We start from the raw sequence: 21395 nt of genomic DNA on the forward strand, positions 1-21395 counted from the left end.
GGAGAAAACTAAGGAGAAAACATTAATTGCATACGGGAAATTATCTTGTTTAATATTATTAAAAGAAATGTGGGAGAATTAATTTTATGCATATTCTTTGGTCCAGGGGCATAGATAGAAATTATGGGTACTCATAGCACAATTTTTTTTTTTTCATCAAACTTTTATTGAATCCAAGAGTTCAAATTACAAGATACATGACTATATCACATAACAGGAAAGATAACTCATATTTTCATAATCACATACCATAAGTTAGTGCACGCTTTTCCTTAGCTTATCTAGTCATGTTACAACTTACAAAGTATGGACTATTCTGAGGGTCACTTAGTAAGCAAAAGATCTTAATAAGTTGTCAGAAGAATGTATATATCCTCTTTGTTCCTTGATGGTCTTAAATATCTTGTATATCCTATATGCACTCATTTTTACTTGCTGTTCCAAAAGTGCTAGAGAGTATCTACATGATATCCTCCCACTTCAGGAACTAACAACAATGATCTAATTGAGCAGTTGCCCCTTGAGGCCTCAATACGCTGGGCTGTATCTTATATATATATAGCGCGCATTAGGTATTCTTAATAATTGTTTTATCGTAATGGACTTATTCAGTGATCCTATGAAAGGAAATCTCTAGTTATGGGAAATTAAATCTACGTTTAACATTAAACCTTAACATAATCTAATTCTACCTATACTTCATTGGTCCGGGTGTTTGGCATTTCCTATTTAGTTCTTGGGTCAAATCATGGAATCGTAATCTTGTCTTCTAGATGTTGTTAACATTATACATGTTATTATGTTATAGTATATTATTTCCCTGTCCATAATTTGGGTAGGTTAAAATTTAGCGGTCCTCCTGGGATTCTATTTCTAATTTTCTGTTCCATTGATAGATTTCGTTGAACTGTGTATTTTAGTTGTTCAATGGATATTTGATCCGCTGATTTCCAATTGGCTGAGATTAATGAAAGGGCTACAAAAATTATATGGGCAATTTGGGGTCTAATTAATTTAGGTAACTCCTCTATTCCCACCAATAATAAAGCTAACTGTGGAGAGATTTCAAAATCATGTTTAAGGGTTTTCCGTATTAGAGTTTCCACCTGTTTCCAAAAAAGGGAAATTATTGGGCACTCCCAGAACATGTGTAGTAGGGTACCTTGATCAGAAAGGCAATGCCAACATAATGGAGATATATCTTTCGAAAATGTTGCTAATCTTCTAGGGGTATAGTACCATCGATATAAAAGTTTGCGAGTTTGTTCCCAATGAGAATTACATTTTGATAATTTTAATATCGTGGTGGTTGCGTAGATGAGTTTTTCTACTGGAATCTGAATGTTGAGATCATTGGACCAGCTAAGAGCATATCTTTTGAGAGGGGAACAGGTATCTCTTTGAAGATTTTCATACCAAGTCGATATCTCTCCCTTATGTAGGCCTCTGAAATTTAGTAGCGTTAAAATTTGAGCTGGCAATTTGGGAATGCTTATATCGTGACTTTTAATCCAGTGGAAAATTCTGTGATAGGAAAAAAGTTGGGATTGGGGCAAATTGAATTCCTTTTGAAGTTGCGCAAAAGTTTTAATTGTGGAGCCTTCAAATGTCATTAAATGACATTTGTCTAATTGTATTCCAATATTGTAGACTAAGGTCTGGGATAAATTGGTGGAGGACTGTTAGGGGGAAAATGGGGCTGTGAGTTTGTGATGGGTCATGGGGATGTTTGAGAAAATGTTCCCATGCAAGGAGTGTATATCTGATCGACGGGTATTGGGAAGGCGGCGCTTTTGCACCTAACGTCATACTCATTAGAATCATACGGAGATCCTTGAGTAAAAAACAGTTTTCCATTTCTACCCAGGGTTTCTGGGACTGTGGATCCCACCAATGTTTAACCATATCTAATGAGGTTGCATAATAATACGATTCCAAACAAGGGAGGCCCATACCTCCCCATTTTTTTGGTAACGTCATTACTTTGTGGGGGACTCTCACTTTTTTCTTCTGCCAAATGAACTGAGATATACATCTTTTTAGATCTAATAAGTAAGATTTCTTTAGGGGTATATTAACTGTTCTGAAGCAATATAGAACTTTTGGCAAGACAAACATTTTGAACGCAGTTATCCGGCCAGACCACGACAACCATCTTTTAGCCATATCTGAACACTCATTTTTGATGGAGGACAATAGAGGTATATAATTGCTACTAAACATTTTTTCTGTTGGGTTAGTTAGCTTGATCCCTAAGTATGGAACTTCTGAGTTAGCCCACGGGAAGGGGAATATGGCTGAGATATGAGATTTCACGGAGGCAGGCAGACCGAATGCTAAAAGAAGAGATTTATGTTTATTCAACCTATAAAGGGAGGCCTCAGAAAATAGATCTAGTTCTTTCATGAGATGTTTTAATGAGTTGATCGGATCAGTCAAAATCAATGCAACATCATCTGCGAACATGCTGATAATATGATGAGTATTTCCAATTTTAACCCCCTTTATGTTTATATTTGAACGGATTCTTTGAGCTAGTGTCTCCATTAAAAGTACAAAGATAATAGGGGATAGGGGACACCCTTGCCGGGTTCCGTTCGTGATATTAAAGGATTTTGAAATGAAGCCTGCTGCATTGACTCTGGCCGATGGTGATGTGTACAAGGCCATAATTGCTGTTACTATAGGTCCTGAGAAACCAAATTTAAAGAGCGTGCTTTTTAGAAATTGCCAGTGAACTCTGTCGAATGCCTCATAGCACAATTTTAACAAACCATTGTTGTGTACATCATAATACATCATAAACCAGTGTTCTGTAAAGCAGAACTAGTTTAGTGCAATCAAATATAATTTTCTAAACCATTGACAGCTAAACTAAGAGTTTTATAATTAGAATTAGTACTGATCATTATCCATAGGGAGTTTCGCATATCCATTTATCATTATTATTCTCCCTAATAAGGGATTTATAATCGTTTAACTTATAAAAGAAGCTAATCAGCTAATGGTCTTCCCATGGACTGATAAACAGCCTTATTTACGGTGGAGAATCTAGAGGATGGATTATTTAAGTTAAAGAAGAACAAGCACAGATTAACCTGCTGTTTTAACATTCCAAAGCAAGAAAGCTAAAGAACTAGAGGTTATTCCAACCCAACGATTGCCATGGAAACAGGAAATAGTGGAAGTCACTCTGTACCTAATTCTTGAACGTCAAATGCTTTTTGAAGGACCTTCAAAAGCCTTGTCCATTGAGGCTCTCTCTGCTCTAAAGTGCTTTCCACCACCTCAAACCAGTGTGAACGGTTGTAAATTAGCAATAATAACGCCTTCTTATGCTTTCTGGGCCATGACATTTCCTTGGATGAGTCCAGATTTAATCTGCAAGGTCTCCATAGATGCCATAAGGTTATGACACAAGACACATGGCAAAATTAAAATCCATTATTTTTGCTATGCTCAGCTTGCTAGATGTAGACTTGCCAGTTCAAGTGCTACCACCTCAGAATCCTGCTGAGATAATATAAAAAAAGAATTCCTCACTGAAAGAAACTTTGCCCTAGGCTACCGGTAAAGTTGCTGAGTAGCCTTTCATGTTCTGTCATTTTCCATACAAAGCTATGAATGGGACTGGACATATTGTGCACACATACAAGCTGTACAGCATGAATCATTCTATGGTTATCTTCGAATGTTTGCTGAATTTACAAGCAGTTCATGTTCAATACACCTTAGAAAAATCCTATCAATTTTCTGGCTGTCAGGCACAAACACATGCTGATTTAAACTGAAGTCAGCTATGTGATGAAAATATTTTACTTTTTTTTTGCATCTTACGCTGGAAAAGCAAGCATCAGTCATGTCTACCTCAGGGTCCTGACTGTCCCTTAATTTATACATACTCTTAAAGAGGAGTAAGGACAGTTTCATTAGTTACTAATTATACTGTGTCGAATAAAGCAAACTCAATAGTCCAGAAGCAGTTTTAACAACACTTAATGAAGAAGAAGTGAAATTGATTGGGAAACATATTCTGAATGCTCTAAAAATAGACCTTTGCTTAAGGCCAGAAACCCACTAGGAACGATTTTCTGAGCGCTTTGCGATTTGAAAACTCTTGCTAGCGTATGCTAGGGGTCGTTGTGATCCCACTTGAGCGATGTGATTTTATAAAAATGTCCCATAGCATTGCATTAACAAGACCTTTTTCAAATCACTAGCGATTAGAAATTGCTCCTAGTGGGTTTCTGGCCTAAGGCATGTTTCAAACATACTGACACTGGGCCTGATTCAGTTACGGCAATCACTAGCATTAAAGGGGGTTGTAATATCCAAAAATAGAAAAACGCCTAAAAATAAAATAGTTAGTGCCCCAAATATAGGATCATTTATTTGATTTTTTTTTAGTTAATACACAGTTTCATCCCACTTTAAAGGGAATTTTTAAGTGAAAAAAAAAAAAAGATTTTTAACTTACCTGGGGCTTCTTCCAGCGCTCTGGACTCCTACTGTGCCCATGTCGTCCTCCTGATCCCCTCCGGGCATTATTCTATAAAATATAATTTTTATTTAAACATAATTAAAAGAGTTTCAAATTCCCCTAATAGAGGATAATACAACAACCTCCCTAATCTGCACATGAAGTGGCCAAGCTCGAGCAAAAAAATCAGTTAAAATTCAGGAACCTCTGTGTATATGTACATACAGTATATCAATGTCTCACTCTGTGATAATTGTGCCTTAGACAAGTAATAATTAATAGTTTGGTACCAATTAAAGAATAATGTGCTACAATAATTCCACATTTAAAAACAAGATAAAAACAAGGAACACCAAGATCCCCAATAGTGTAATATGTACTGGTAAATGGTTACTAGATAGAGTAAATATTAATACTCAGAAACCAGGGTTACCATTAGGCAACCACTGTAAAGGCAGGTGGGGAGATTTTCCTGACCCCACTCAGGAATAAGAAGTCGCTCTCTGTAGATGAGAAAAAGGGGGTTCAACCCTCCACCCAGTGTGGACTCTCCAGAAAAAAGGGGGTTCAACCCTCCACACAGTATGCCTCTGTTCTCCTGCATAACATTCAAAAACAAGAGTCAATCTCCATCCATAATATTGATCATTGCATTCCAAGAATATATTAATTTCCAAGGTGACATAAGAAGAGTGATTGTTCATGAGTTGTTCCTGTGATTCAATATGCAAACATATGGTCAGAGCATAATTTTCTATAGCAAGGACTGAGTAAATTAGTAACTGCCAACATAGAGTCCATCCAGCAATGTCAAACTTTCACTGATGTATTACACATAGCCAGTTGCAGGAATAACCAGAGTGATCTCACCCAACTTGTCAATTGATAATGTAACCCGCTTTATCCGCTAACACCAGGCACTCAGCTGAGTGGAATCCACCAGACACTAGAGATGGCCCGAACAGGTTCGCATTCAAACGCGAATACGTGAACATGGGTGGTTCGCGATCGAACGTGAACTATATGTGAGTTCGACCCGCCCCCTATACTACATCATCAGGGTCACCTTTGACCCTCTACATCACAGTCAGCAGACACAGGGTAACCAATCAGGCTACACTCCCTCCTGGAGCCCCCTCCCTCATAAAACGCAGGCAGCGTCAGCCTTTTCACTCACTCGTGTGGCTGCAGTAATTACAAAAGGGAGAGAACCTGCTGACATAGGGAAAGCTTAGTTAGTCTCTTGTGTTAGGCTAGTTAGCGTGCTCCTTGCTGATACTTATTGATAAAAAGCACTCCTCAACAGCTCTTTTGAGAGCTAATGTTGTTCTTGTGATCTATTTTTTTTGTGTGTGTGCCCCACAGACACTTGTGTTGCATATGTAGCCCTCTCAGTCAGTCGCAGCTGCTGGACCTTCCCCCCTTGGTAATTCCTACTGTGCCAATGCCATGCCCAGCACATTCAGTGACTACCTGTGTGTGTGACAGCTGCACATTTTTAATACCAATCCCTGCATAGCTGTTCAGTAGTGCACCTACCTATGTGACCGCAAGCAGTGTTATATTATATACCAGTCACTCGCTGCACCTGTTCACGGTACTTGTGTGTGTGACAGCTGAACATTTGTAATTCCAATCACTGCATACCTACCTGTTCGGTGCACCTACCTACATACGTGAGCGCACGCAGTGTTATATACCACCAGTCACTGCACCTGTTCACGGTACCTGTGTGTGTGTGACAGCTGCACATTTGTAATACCAATCCCTGCATACCTGTTCAGGGTACCTGTGTGTGTGACAGCTGCACATTTGTAATACCAGTCACTGCATACCTGTTCACTGCACCTGTGTGACCGCACGCTGTTTTATATACCAGTCCGTGCATACCCGTTAACTGCACCTGTGTAACCGCACATTGTTGTACCAGCAGTCACTGCAACCTGTTCACTGCACCTGTGTAACCACACATTGTTGTACCAGCAGCCACTGAAACCTTTTCACTGCACCTGTGTAACTGCACATTGTATTAGTCAAGTCAGTGCATACCTTTCACTTCATCCCCCCTAATATGGACAAAACAAGAGGAAGAGCCAGAGGCAGGCCACCTGGCAGGTCGCGCTGTCGTGATTTCGTGCTGCAGTGTTCACCTGTGTAACCGCACATTGTATTAGTCAAGTCAGTGCATACCTTTCACTTCATCCCCCCTAATATGGACAAAATAAGAGGAAGAGCCAGAGGCAGGCCACCTGGCAGGTCGCGCTGTCGTGATTTCGTGCTGCAGTGTTCAGAAGATGGCACGTACCATCAACCCCCAATATTGTCAGGACGTGGTTGACTATTTAACACATCTTCCTCAGCTTCCGCACGGAAGCGTGACATATCTTCCTCCTCCTGCTCTGATTCTGGCACCCCTCTTAAAGGGACTCCAAGCAGTGCAGAAACTATGGAAATATGCATACCATTTTGAAGCTCTCTTTCTCCTCTTTCCAACAATATATAAACCGCCGCCCTAAGCCTTTTAGCAGCAAACGGGATTTCGATCGCGAAAATAAAACTAAAAGGCGTAGGGTGGCAGTTTATGTGTCATTGGAAAGAGGAGAAAGATAGCTTCAAAATGGTATGCATATTTCCATAGTTTCTGCACTGCTCGGAGTCCCTTTAACACTCCGTCGGCAGCCATCACCAAAGTGCCATCATCACAGGGCTCAACGGTGTGGACATTTTTTGTGTGTCTGCCTCAGATAAGAGCAATGCCATCTGTAATCTCTGCCACCGAAAATTGAGCCGTGGAAAGACCAAGACCCGCGTAGGGACAACTACCTTACGAAGGCACATGATTACAAAGCACAAACTGCAATGGGATGACCACCTGAGGAAAAGCAGCACACAAAAGCAAAGCCACACACCGCAGTGGAAGATACGAGGCCGCAATTATTTCTCAAAAAAGGCGATACCCAAACTGTACCGTGATGTTGAAAGGCAAGTGGTGTCATCTCTGGCACACAGCGTTGGGTCAAGGGTCCATCTGACCATGGATGCCTGGTCTGCAAAGCACGGTCAGGCCTGCCCGAAGACTAAGTCAGTCCCCACACACAGCATCTCTGCCTGCATGCCGTGTGACTGCCTGCCCCAAGACTAAGTCGGTCCCCACACAGCATCTCTGCCTGCAGGCCACTTGACTGCCTTCTCCGCCACCACCATCAGGGTCGAGGACTCCAGGCGGATTCCTGAATTTTTAAGGCCGCTGCAAATTGGCCGCTGCCAAAAAGGCATGGACATGTGTCAATTCCCCTTCGTGATCGTTACCTTGCCGCAGTGAAGGGGCTTGTGTATCACAATGAAGCAATGACCGCCGGCTATATGAGTGTGTTGGGTTTGGGGGGCACACCTGGCCCAAGAAGATAGATAATAAGGTCATTGCTTCATTGTGGACAGACCAAATTTGATCAGCTGGACAGTCACTGTTGTTCTGTCATTGAGCTTCCTCAGCCCGGCGACCATATGGGCTTGAAAACCGCTATCGCCTGCACTCTCTCCATGGTGCGCACCACTCCAGCATGGCTGTCACTACACAAACAGCTGTTTGCGGTGAGTTACACAGTGAGTTTGGTCTGCCAGTACACTAATTATACTCCCTGATTGATGTATACACATGCAAGATGTTTTAAAGCACTTTAGGCCTCCAATTTAGCATGCAATGTGATTTCTGCCCTTAAAACGCTGCTGTGCGTCAAATCCAGATTTTTCCCCAGAACTTTTGGCATGTATCCCACTCCGCCATGCAAACACTCAGATGTTAGACCCCTTGAAGCATCTTTTCCATCACTTTTGTGGCCAGCATAAATGTTTCTAGTTTGCAAAGTTTGCATCCCCATTGAAGTCTATTGCGGTCCGCGAAAGTTCGCACAAACCGAACCTTTTGCGTAAGTTCGCGTTTGAGGTTCGCCAACCAAAAATCGGAGGTTCGAGCCATCTCTACCAGACACTGACTCAGAAGAAATTATCAAAGGTTTATTCGCGACCTAACAGTGGCCACTGTAGAAAAGAGTCAATCAAGTACACTTCAATGTCAAAATACACTTTCTTTGCACATCAAAGGTCAAATAACATAATCTTCTGGTCTTTACTGACGGTGCACTGGTAAAAGCTGCTAAAGGAAATGGTTAGTTACACAGAAATTATAGTGAGCTACAATAGGTCTTCTTGTACAACAATCGACCACTTTCCAGCATATACAATTCACAGTACCGATGTTGGGCGTGGGCTGGGGAAATGGGCTGGTCTACTGAGCAATTCAGTCCAATACTTAATCAGTTCTCAGTCCCTTGCTCAGCAAAACCTTGGGAGAAACTTGTGACAGCTCGAAATATGGTACTGAATAGATGGCAGTTCTTTGGTTGGTACAATCAGAACATTCACCTTGCTCCAAGATTTTGTAGACTCTTTAACCTCTTGAGGACTGCAGGGCTAAACCCCCCTAGTGACCAGGCAATTTTTAGTTTAAAAGGCCACTGCAGCTTTAAGGCCAAGCTGCAGGGCCGCACAACATAGCACACGAGTGATTCCCCCCCCCCCCCCTTTTCTCCCCACCAACAGAGCTCTCTGTTGGTGGGGTCTGATCGCTCCTCCATGTTTATTTATTTTTTAATAAATATTTGTGTTGCCCTTTTTAAAAAAAAAAAACCCTCTTCCTTTAAATCCCTTCCCTCCCTCCCTCCCTCCCCACAGCCGGCCAATTACGGCGATCGGCTGTCATAGGCTTCTGCCTATGAGAGCCGATCGCTCTTTTGTCCCCCAGGGGGACAGCCGTGTCACACGGCTGTCCCCAGTGCAGCGCTGCTGCTGATCGCAGCGCTGCACAGAGTAAATAGACGGCGATCACGCCGTCTAACAGTCTCCCGAGCGGCAATAGCCGCTCGGAGACTGAAGGCGGGGCGGAGCTCCGCCCCCCAAGCTGCAGAACAGAGCCCCAGGACTTTACGCCAATTGGCGTTAGGCGGTCCTGGGGCTGCCGCCGCGGCCACGCCTACTGGCGTGACGCGGTCGGCAAGAGGTTAAGGTTGTATTTGTAGCACTGAATACACTTTACTCCAAATACCTTCCCTCTGAATTGGGCTCCCCAAAACAGCAAACAAAATAAAAGATAAAGCAAATAATCAAAAAGAGTTAAAGCAAAATAAACATAAACAAAATAAAATATAAAGTGACCGATGCACCCCTCTATACCATCAACACCTTCCCACTACAATAGAACATTGTTTAAGTGCACTTTGATGTTAAAGCTGAATGAACTCTGAATTAGAGTTGATGCAAAATTTGTAATCCAAGTACGTTAACTCTGTAGCTTGATCAGGTATCACCTGGTTGCTCCTGCAGCACACTTATCACAAGATGCAATGTGACTCCTACTCCGCTCTTCCACTGTAATGCTGACAGGTTCACTTTAAATATCAAACTCTTGTTAATTCTGCAGAACACATCAACTGAAGAACTTGTAACTTAACTCCTGAGTTGAAATGGACTTGACAGGAACAATGTCTCTTGATACACCAGGCCCTAATGCTGGCGGGGGCTGAATCAGCTATGTGGGTACTCTAGGGAGGCTCACAAATGTCTATCAGCAGCAGCTAGTCCTGAACATGCAATGCACTTCTTATCATCAGCAGTAGCTTCTCTTAGCACAATGTCACTGTGTGTGGAAAGCTCTCTCACACTAACAGTCTCTAGTAACACCACTTTAACCACTTGAGGACTGCGGTGTTAACCTCCGCTAGTCACCAGGACATTTATTACTAAAATGGCCACTGCAGCTTTAAGGCCAAGCTGCAGGGCCAAACAACTCAGCACACAAGTGATTCCCCTTCCTTTTCTTCCCACCAACAGAGCTCTCGGTTGGAGGGGTCTGATCCCCTCCAGATGTTTGTTTTTTGTTTCGTAAATATTTATTTTATTAATTTTTTAATAAAATGTGCTATTTTTTTATTTGTTTATATCCCTCCCTCCCTTCCTCCCCTGGCCAGCCAATCACTGAGATCGGCTGTGATAGGCTTCAGCCTATCACAGTGGATTGCTTTTGAGTCCCCCAGGGGGACACCTGTGTCACACGGCTATCCCCAGTACAGCGGTGCTGCAGTTCGCAGCGCTGTGCAAAGTAATTAGACAGCGGTTTCTCCGTCTAACAGTCTCCCGAGCCGCTCGGAGACTGATGGCGGGGCGGAGCTCCGCCCCCAAGCAGGAGATGCGATCTCCTGCTAGCCCCATAGACGGCCGTTCACGCCAATGGGTGTGGAGCGGTCCTGGGGCTGCCGCACTGCTCACGCGGCAAGTAGTTAAAACACGGCAAGTAGTTAAAACACACTATGTGGCTTGAGGTTGGCCCGCAGACCTGTACTCATCTGTCTGTGGCCTCTGGTATGGCTCAGGTCTGGGCAGAGTCTGTCCGGGCGACTGCTACGGCCTCTCTGTGTCACCTCCTTCCCGCTCCGCACCACCAGCTCTTGGCACAAGTCCTTCTCCTCTCACTCTCTGGCGCGCTCTCCCAGTCTCAGCCTGTATCCCTCCGGCTACACCCTGTTCTCTACGCCCCCTTAGCCTGCGCAGTAACTCTCTGACTGGCCGCACAAGCTTCTGGAAAGTTCCAGCAAATTCCCCTAATTTGCATATTGGATTGCTGGCAACAGTCTATGCGACCTTTTAGTTCCACAGGCTTAAAACCTCAATGATGCCATCTTGTGGCCGTTTTACAGAAGGCAAATCTGCAATTTTATTTTGTAACCTACTTTTGGGGGTTACAATAGCTATATCCCAGTCCATCAGACTCTTGATGTATGTGTCATCATCAATGATATTACAAAGGGAGATCACCCCCAGATCGTATCCCTACAGGACAGTATCTTATAGCCGGTTGAAATTGTAGTGCAGAGGAGGGTGTTGAAAAAGAGACTAAAATATTGAGAAAAAGATTTAGATAGAGGATACAAACAAAAATGGCTCAGTGAAACTTACACTAGAGCCAAAGACTCTAATAGGCACAAATTAAAGGGACCCTCAACAGAAGGAAAAAAATGCCATACTGAACTTACCTGGGGCTTCCTCCAGATCCCCTCCCCCAAAGTCCACGAGGTCCCTTGGTGTCCTCTGGGCTTCCTCCGTTCTTCCACTGGTGGCTCCAGTAGTGGGAGTCATGGCATTGGTGCAAAACTGCAGGAGTCGTGTGAAGCTGTGCATGCGTGGCCTGTACGCACGCCCAGCACCATGAGGATTCTGCACATGCACGGCTCTTGAAAAAATGAACTGCGCATGTGCAGAACACTCACGGCAATGCCCACGTGAGCGAGATGGGCGCACAGATGGGCCATGCATGCACAGTTGTGCATGACTCCCGGCCAAGTTATGCACTAACAGAGCTACCAGTGGGAGAATAGAGGGAGCTCAGAGGACACCAAGGGACATCACGAAGTACGTGGGGCTGGAGGAAGCCTGAGGTAAATTTAGTATGGCATTTTTCCTTCTGTTCAGGGTCCCTTTAATATTTGAAAAGAAAGAGAAACAAATGAATAATAAGTTAAGATTATCTCTAAGATTTTCATCTCAGCATCTCAGCACTTTTATTGACTAAAAAAAAAGAGTTTAACTTACCTGGAGCTTCTACCGGCCCCTGCAGACAACCTGTGCCTGTATCGGGACAAACCGATCCTCCAGTGCCCCGCACCGAAGCAGTTTCGCTTCCGCCGACTGGGCAGTTGGCGGGCCACTGCGCCTGCACAGCCCTAGCCATGTGCGTCCTCACTCACATTGCTGTCCTGGGCATGCACAGTACGAGAAAATCTCATACTGCGCATGCACAGGACGGCAGCGTGAGCAAGGACATGCGTGACCACTCAGCTGGTCAGGTGGCAGAAACAAAACTGGCTCGCTGCGGGGGACTGTAGAATTGGTTTGCCCCGGTGTGGGCACAGGACGTCTCCAGGGGGCTGGTAGAAGCCCCAGGTAAGTAAAACACTTTTTTTTAGTCAATTAAAGTTCCCTTTAGGAACCAATATTTATCTCCCTCTCGTTATGAATTAAGGATATAGATATATAATTAATTATAGCCTTACAGCCCAATAAAAAAAACGAAATTTTGACATATCTTCAACAGCATTATTTATATTTTGTATTTTGTATTGCCCTTTTTCCCTTAAATTTAAAGCGTGACTGGGAGTTAGAATAGCCTGTTCTACTGTACTACAAGAGAATGGCGCCTCGAGTTCCAGCATGCTTGGTGAAAGTGGCTGGTATGTACAGCCCTCCCAGCTGTGCTGCAGTATTGACGGACTCTGCTTTATCCCTGGGCTCAGTGTCAGGGTTGGCGGAAGCCATTATATAACCAGCGCAATACACACGTGAGAAGCGAAGGTGCCAGCATGCATTGGCGGTCTTCTTTACGATCTGGGGGTGATCTCCTTTTATGTATCTGCAATGATGACACATACACCCGGGCCCATATTCACTTTTTCTCCTGAGTTTTCTCCTAGGTGATATTTTCCCACCTTGTCATAAAATATTTTTTAAACCACCAGCAAGCAAGGAAACACTCAAAATAATTTTAATAGTGCCTTTTCACCAACTTTTGGGTACTTTTTCAATTGTAAAATGCTTAAAAGTTGTTTTAAAGAGAAGATGAAAATTATCACCTAGGAGAAAAAATAGGAGAAAAAGTTGAATTGCATATGGGCCTCGGAGTCTAATGGACTGGGATATCGCTATCAATCGACAAATGGGTGAGATCACTCTGGTTATTCCTATGACTGACTATGTGTAATAAGTGTGACGTTGCTGGATGGACTCTATATGTTTGCATATTTAGTATGTTGACTCACAGGAACAACTCATGGACAAGCACTCTTCCTATGTCAGCTTGGAAATTGATTTATTCTTTGAATTGCAATGACTCAGTAGCGTTCCTACAATAGGGCGCAGGGGGGCGTGGCGCACCGGGTGACAGCCAGCCAGGGGGGTGTCGCCACGACCCCCCATTGTTGCAACAGTGCAGGTCAGGAGGGGAAGAGCAGCGCTGGAAGGAGGGGTGACAGGGATAGCGGCGGGGAGGGGGGAAAGATCCCCCCCTCCCTCACCTGGGTCCCCTCCTTCCGCCTCTCTTCCCCTCCAAATGACAGCGGGGGCAGCGGGCAACTTACAGGCAGAGCGGGCGGGCAGAGACGACTACTCACTTTACTTCTGCGTTCCAGCAGCTGGAACGCTGGGTCGCCGTCACGTGCCTCTTCTCCGCCTCCAATGCGTGTCACAGCATTGGAGGCGGAGAAGAGGCACGTGACGGCGACGGAGCGCTCCAGCTGCTGGAACGCGGAAGTAAAGTAAGTAGTCTCTGCCCGCCCGCCCTGCCTGTAAGTTGCCCGCTGCCTATGCTGTCATTTGGAGGGGGAGAGAGGCAGAAGGAGGGGTCCCAGGTGAGGGAGGGGGGATCTTTCCCCCCTCCCCGCCGCTGCCCCTACTGCCCCTCCTTCTAGCGCTGCTTCCCCCCTCCTGGAGCAGCTATACTGGGGGCAACTAAACTAGCTATACTGGGGGCAACTAAACTAGCTATACTGGGGCAACTAAACTAGCTATACTGGGGGCATCTATACTAGCTATACTGGGGGCATCTATACTAGCTATAGTGGGGGCAGCTATACTAGCTATAATGGGGGCAGCTATACTAGCTATACTGGGGGCAACTATACTAGCTATACTGGGGGCATCTATACTAGCTATACTGGGGGCAGCTATACTAGCTATACTGGGGGCAGCTATACTGGGGGCAACTATACTAGCTATAGTAGGGGCAACTATACTGGGGGCATCTATACTAGCTATACTAGGGCAACTATACTGGGGGCAACTAAACTAGCTATACTGGGGGCATCTATACTAGCTATAGTGTGGCAAGTATACTAACTATACTGGGGGCAGCTATACTGGGGCAACTATACTAGCTATACTGGGGGCATCTATACTAGCTATAGTGGGGGCAGCTATACTAGCTATAATGGGGGCAGCTATACTAGCTATACTGGGGGCAGCTATACTGGGGGCAACTATACTAGCTATAGTGGGGGCAACTATACTGGGGGCATCTAAACTAGCTATACTGGGGGCATCTATACTAGCTATACTGGGGCAACTATACTAGCTATACATGGGGGCAGCTATACTAGCTATACTGGGGGCAGCTATACTGGGGGCAACTATACTAGCTATAGTGGGGGCAACTATACTGGGGGCATCTATACTAGCTATACTGGGGCAACTATACTGGGGGAAACTAAACTAGCTATACTGGGGGCATCTATACTAGCTATACTGGGGCAACTATACTAACTATACTGGGGGCAGCTATACTGGGGCAACTATACTAGCTATACTGGGGGCAACTATACTTCGGGCAACTATACTAGCTATACTGGGGCAACTATACTAGCTATACTGGGGCAGCTCTGGGGGCAGCTATACTAGCTATACTGGGGCAACTATACTAGCTATACTTGGGGCAGCTATACTGGGGCAACTATACTAGCTATACTGGGGCAACTATACTAGCTATACTGGGGCAGCTCTGGGGGCAGCTATACTGGGGGCAGCTATACTAGCTATGCTGGGGCAACTATACTAGCTATACTGGGGGCAGCTATACTGGGGGCAACTATACTAGCTAATACTTTAAATTACAGTTAGCTCCGCCCTCATCCGGTCATGACCACGCCCAATTTTTTGCCGGTTGTGGCCACGCCCTTTTTTAAAGGGGGGGGGGTGCTTTTTAATACCCAGCACCGGGTGCCAAATGCCCTAGGTACGCCACTGCAATGGCTGATATTATGGATGAAGATTGGCTCTTGTTTTTGAATGTGGAATTATTGCAGCGCTCTATTCTTTAGTTGGTACCAAATTGTTAATTGTTACAATTGTCAGAGTGAGACATTGGTATATGTAATGTACATATATGTACAGCGGTTCTGGAGGTGTGTTTAGCTTCTAAGGGTACAATGGTTAATTTGCATATATTCAGCAGTGGTGCTCTGGGAGACATCTCGAGCTCACTCCAACCTGAATTATCGCAAATTCTTTCTGTTTTAGGAAGGCAAATTTTTGTTTTTCTTAACATCTTAGTAAGGGGGCTTTTAGGACCATTGTAGTCCCTTACACACTCCAATGAGTTCTGGGTCACCATGAGCTTGCTGGTTAGTCTGTACCTCTCGGTTTACAAGCCCTACTCCATAGAGCCAGATTAATCCATGCCATGCACTGATGAGGATCAAACAATCCGAAACAGTCTGTATGCATGTTGGATTATTATGGCTCTGTACAATTTAACAAGCTGACACATCATTGCATTCCAGCGGTTCTGGAGGTGTGTTTAGCTTCTAAGGGTACAATGGTTAATTTGCATATATTCAGCAGTGGTGCTCTGGGAGACATCTCAAGCTCACTCCAACCTGAATTATCGCAAATTATTTCTGTTTTAGGAAGGCAAAATTTTGTTTTTAATGTACATATACATAGAGGTTCAACATTTCCAGATTTTTTTTGCTCGAGCTCGGCCACTTCCTGTGCACATTAGGGAGGTGGTAGTATTACCCTCAGTTAGGGAAATGTTAAACTCTTTTACATAAAAATGGAATTTTATTGAATATAATGCCGTAGGATATATTTTTGCTAGCTTGAACAATATTTCTTTAGTTTTTGCCCTGAATAATCACATGCATAGTATAAACTTGGATCGCTCCCAGGACTCCCACCCAGTCTGTATCTGTAAGTGGGCAGTAATGTTCAAATTCTGGGTCTAGAGGACAGCTGCTCAGAAAGCAACGTTCAGCATGTTACACCGTCTAATCCATAGACACAGATAGCCCCCCCCCCGCCCCAATTGAAATCTTATACACACTTGTCCATCTATCATAAGGGATTTAAACAAAATGTACCTTAAATTGATTTTTAAAGATAATTACCTCTCTCTCCCTATCTACACTCCTTCCCCTGGGCTAATTAAAAAATTTTCAAATCATGTCTTTGTATGCAGCTATACATAAATAGGTGTGCTTCTGAAGGATTTATAACCACTGATGATGGCTACTAACTGCAATTTTCAAGATGGTTAGGTTCAGTGGAAACCAACTCAGTATATGATTGTGAATAGAAAATGAGGATGATAAAAAGTTAGTTGAATAACAAGCTCAATTCACAATGAATGCATTTCAAACAGATTGTTGACTGATGATGAGGATGCTGATTATATAGCTAATTAGCTACACCTTATGGCATTGATGCATCAATGACATCCTCATTTTTGGACAAGGTCTCTCTATAGATCAATAGTTTTAGGTCAAAAGAAATGATACTATTCAGGATTCCTTTCAGAGAGTAGCAAATAGTGCCAATTATTCAGACAGGGAGGATATACGGAGAAATGCCTCAAAAGAGCATTTAATTCAGCTAGAAAAATGGCACTTAAACAGTGATTATACCAGAAGAAACCGCAGGAGATAGAATACAGTTTCATACAATTAAATCCAAAATATGGCCATGAACACAAAAGCTCTGAAAAGACTTTATGGTAAGCACTGGATTCTGTTGAAAAACAACCATAGTATTTTAGGGTAGAAGCCAAAAAGTGTTTTTCATAGAGCACCTAAGCATGGAGATGTGCATGTACCTGTACTGTACATGTATAAAATACATTGATCTGTTTTTAGCACTTTATCAATTTTCCTTGATTTTAGATGATGTTTCTTGCCAACTCTTTCTTTTTTTTTTTTTTGCTTGGCTTTCTCATGTTAGGTTACCCACAAGTTGGACTTGTTATGCAAATATATACAGCTTTCTTTCTTTTTTGTGTGGTTTTAAGTGAACATTTTTCCTCCCCAACTGAATTATTTATGACTTATAAACCAACAAACAACAAATGATAATAACTTATTCATTAAAAAATGTCAGAGTAGCCTCCCTGGCGGTATGGACGAGCTGAGTTCGTCCAGCAAAAACTTGCAAAAAACGTTAATGACGAGCTGAGCTCGTTCATGCCGACAGGGAGCTTTCCTGTTTCTCTGCCCCGCCGGCTGCATTTTTTTCTTATCAGAGGGATTCCCCAGGATGGCTGGATGCCTGTCAGCACGCTGTGGGTAGCGATCTGTGCTACCCACAGCGTGCAGAACAAGCATCCAGCCACCCTAGGGAATCCCTGGGCAGCCAGCGGGGCAGAGAATGTGCGGGGGATCCCCCTTGTATGCGGAGGCTATGTGGAGGGGGATCCCCCTCTGTGCGGGTGGGGGGATTCCCTTCAATGATGGCTATGTGGGCGGGGGATGCCCCTCTGTGCGGGTGGGGGGATCCCCCTTCTATTGTGGCTGTTGCGGGCGGCCTATCCCCCTCCTCCCCCTCTCTCCCGATGTCCCCCTTCCCGATCTCTCTCCCCCCTCTCTAAGCCCATTGAGTAAATAGATTTACTCACCGAGGGCTTTCTCCAGCGACGGCAGCAGCACTTCCTCCTCCATCTCCGAAGTCCCGGTCTCTGTACAGTTACATTACGAGGCTTGGTGACGTCACCAAGCCTCGTAATGTAACTGTACAGAGACCGGGACTTCGGAGATGGAGGAGGAAGTGCTGCTGCCGTCGCTGGAGAAAGCCCTCGGTGAGTAAATCTATTTACTCAATGGGCTTAGAGAGGGGGGGGGAGGAGATCGGGAGGGGGGACATCGGGAGGGAGGGGGAGGAGGGGGATAGGCCGCCCGCAAAAGCCACAATAGAAGGAGGATCCCCCCACCCACACAGAGGGGGATCCCCCCGCCCGCAAAAGCCACAATAGAAAGGGGATCCCCCCACCCGCACAGAGGGGGATCCCCCGCCCGCAACAGCCACAATAGAAGGGCAATCCCCCCACCCGCACAGAGGGGGATCCCCCCGCCCGCAAAAGCCACAATAGAAGGGGGATCCCCCCACCCGCACAGAGGGGGATCCCCCCGCCCGCAAAAGCCACAATAGAAGGGGGATCCCCCCACCCGCACAGAGGGGGATCCCCCGCCCGCAACAGCCACAATAGAAGGGGGATCCCCTGCCCGCAACAGCCACAATAGAAGGGGGATCCCCCAACCCGCACAGAGGGGGATCCCCCGCCCGCAACAGCCACAATAGAAGGGGGATCCCCCCGCCCGCACAGAGGGGGATCCCCTGCCCGCAACAGCCACCATAAAAAGGGGTTCCCCCCGCCCGCACAGAGGGGGATCCCCCGCCAGCACAGCCTCCACATACAAGGAGGATCCCCCGCACATTCTCTGCCCCGCTGGCTGCCCAGGGATTCCCTAGGGTGGCTGGATGCTTGTTCTGCACGCTGTGGGTAGCACAGATCGCTACCCACAGCGTGCTGGGGGGGGGGGGGGGAGGATCGGGAGGGGGACATCTGGCTACCTATAAATCTGGCTAAACACCTGGCTCACTATATACCTGGCTAAACATCTGGCTCACTATATACCTGGCTAAACATCTGGCTCGCTGTATACCTGGCTAAACATCTGGCTCACTATATACCTGGCTAAACATCTGGCTCGCTATATACCTGGCTAAACATCTGGCTCGCTATATACCTGGCTAAACACCTGGCTCACTATATACCTGGCTAACTATACTTGGCTAACTATACCTGGCTGCACATCTGGCTAACTATATCTGGCTGCACATCTTCTATCTATACATCTGGGTCTTATACTCACCATTGGCATGCTGATCCCTCGTCGCGTACCTCTGATAGCTTCCCCAGTGTCTTCTTCCATGTCCCTTGGCGGATTTTGCTTCTTCCTCAGCGATCACATGTCCCCCGTTGATCGGCGTTGATGACACCAGGGTCACACAGCGTCATCAACATCTTGCAGAAAACACTTTTTTTTTTTTTAATTGAATTCAATACTATAATCTGTATTAAATTTAATATTAAAAAAAATTGGTTGCAAAAAAAAATGGTTGCAAATTATTGGAAATTAATTGAAACACTTTTTGCACGGAAATCCTGGGGAAACTGAACGCCAGGGTGGTTAAGAAAAGTTGATTAGCTGTTCTGGCTCAAATATATAAGAAAAAAAGAAAATACTATACACAATTTACATATAACGAAACATTTGGGAATGTAACAAAAAGAGAAAATAGCAAATAATGACAGGTCACCAGACAATACTGAAAGAAATTGTTTTCCCTGAGAGATATTTTAACACCTTTGAGAAAATACTCAAAATAATTTTGACAGTACTTTTTCAACTACTTTTTGACACTTTTTCAATTTCAGAGTGCAAAAAAAATATTTTAAACAGAAGATGAAAAATTATTTCTTAGGAGAACATTCAGGAGAAAAAGTTAATTGCATATGGGCCAATAAGTTATAAGGGAAAACCAAATATATAATGCAAAAAACTCACTAGTTAGTAAAATATATATTCCTTTAATTAGATATGTTTAAGATACACTTTTTTTTTTTAAATAGGGAGCAAAGTGTTGTCCAAAACCTGGACATATCCACCTAACCCAGACACAGCAAGATTAAAGCATATTTAAAGAGATTCTGTAACAAAATGTTAAGCCTTATTTATTCTATCCTATAAGTTACTATAGCTGTTCTAATGGATCTCTGGATTTCTGCAGCCTTTTGTAGTTGCACTGTCTCTGTAATATATCTAATCTTCTTTTCTTTGTCAAGCTTTGTGGACCCAGGGAGGAATGCACTGCTTCTGCTGTGATAGGGAGAAGTTATGCACCCCCCCCCCTCCATGCCCCCTGCAGGCTCTGTGTGTGTGTGCTGTGTGTATGATTCACAGGCAAGGTCTCTGCTCACAGCCAGCGTGTCTGGAGCTGTGAGGATTCAAACAGCTGTGAGTGCAGAGCGATCAGAGCAGAGCCCAGACAGGCAGCTAAGGCAACAAGTGGGAGTAAAATTCCAGCAGTCAAGTCACGTGTGAGAGGAGCCACTGCAAATGGGCACCTGCTCTGATGATGTATATCCTGCTTGGTGACCACCTTCATTGTTCACAAAAACAATGAATAAAACAGTGATTTTATCACCAAGAAAGCAGCGGTGAGCAGCGAAAATGTTACAGAGAGGGCTAGGAGAACAGGCTGGTACATTTATTTATGTAAGATTTTCACAGTACAGATTCTCTTTAAGAGTTAGAGCAATTCACCAAGCTTACTGACTTTCCATTACACTCAGCTACCTGGCTATGTTATATTCTATAAAAATAAATCTCAAATAACACGGTAAACAAGCATACTAGTAAACAGTCATGGTCTCAGGTTAGCATTTAGACATGAGATTGCAAAAATGGCTTGTGCAAGATAATCTAACATGCAAATTGTAAGATAAGTGTTTCCACCAGTGATGACATCCAGATGGAAATCCAGGTAACAATGTAGAATAGGCAATCATCCGTATAGGTCATAGAGCAACCAAGCAACTTGTATGAATCATCAGATATGATCTATTGCTATATCTTACCTTGGTAAGATATAGATTAGTCCATTGACATGGAAATTCAGACAGAATCCTTTTTTGTGTTTCCAGTGGGATACCAATATTAAGTAGCTGGGACTTGCTGTCATTTTATAGCAAGAATCCAATGAAATGTAATGCAGAGATCTTTGGATCTTCACTAAAGAATGATATGGATTAGGAAAACTAGGTAATATATCATCAGCATACAGCATTTACATGCACTGTATCATTAAATAAAATACCCTTCTATGCACTGATTAGATTTTTCAAGCTAATGTTTTAATTATTAATGCAAATATTAAAGGGAAAGGATCTGTATTGTTTATTACGGTATTTCAGTTTTTACACGGTTTAGAAATCTTTGCTGATGGGTTTGATCACAGCACAAGAATAACATTTCTAATAGAA

The 21395-nt window shown here is 44.1% G+C and overlaps 1 long non-coding RNA gene across 1 annotated transcript in view; it reads right to left on the bottom strand.

Moving 5' to 3' along the window:
• Nucleotides 1-4477: 4477 nt before the first annotated feature.
• LOC137531714 (uncharacterized) overlaps nt 4478-21395 on the bottom strand; it is a 293087-nt gene continuing 276169 nt past the window's right edge. Inside the window, exon 4 of the long non-coding RNA XR_011023716.1 lies at nt 4478-4549. This is a non-coding gene — a long non-coding RNA (uncharacterized lncRNA). The remainder of the gene's footprint in view (nt 4550-21395) is intronic.

Source organism: Hyperolius riggenbachi, chromosome 9 (genome assembly GCF_040937935.1).
Source record: "Hyperolius riggenbachi isolate aHypRig1 chromosome 9, aHypRig1.pri, whole genome shotgun sequence".
Taxonomy (NCBI): Eukaryota; Metazoa; Chordata; class Amphibia; order Anura; family Hyperoliidae; genus Hyperolius; species Hyperolius riggenbachi.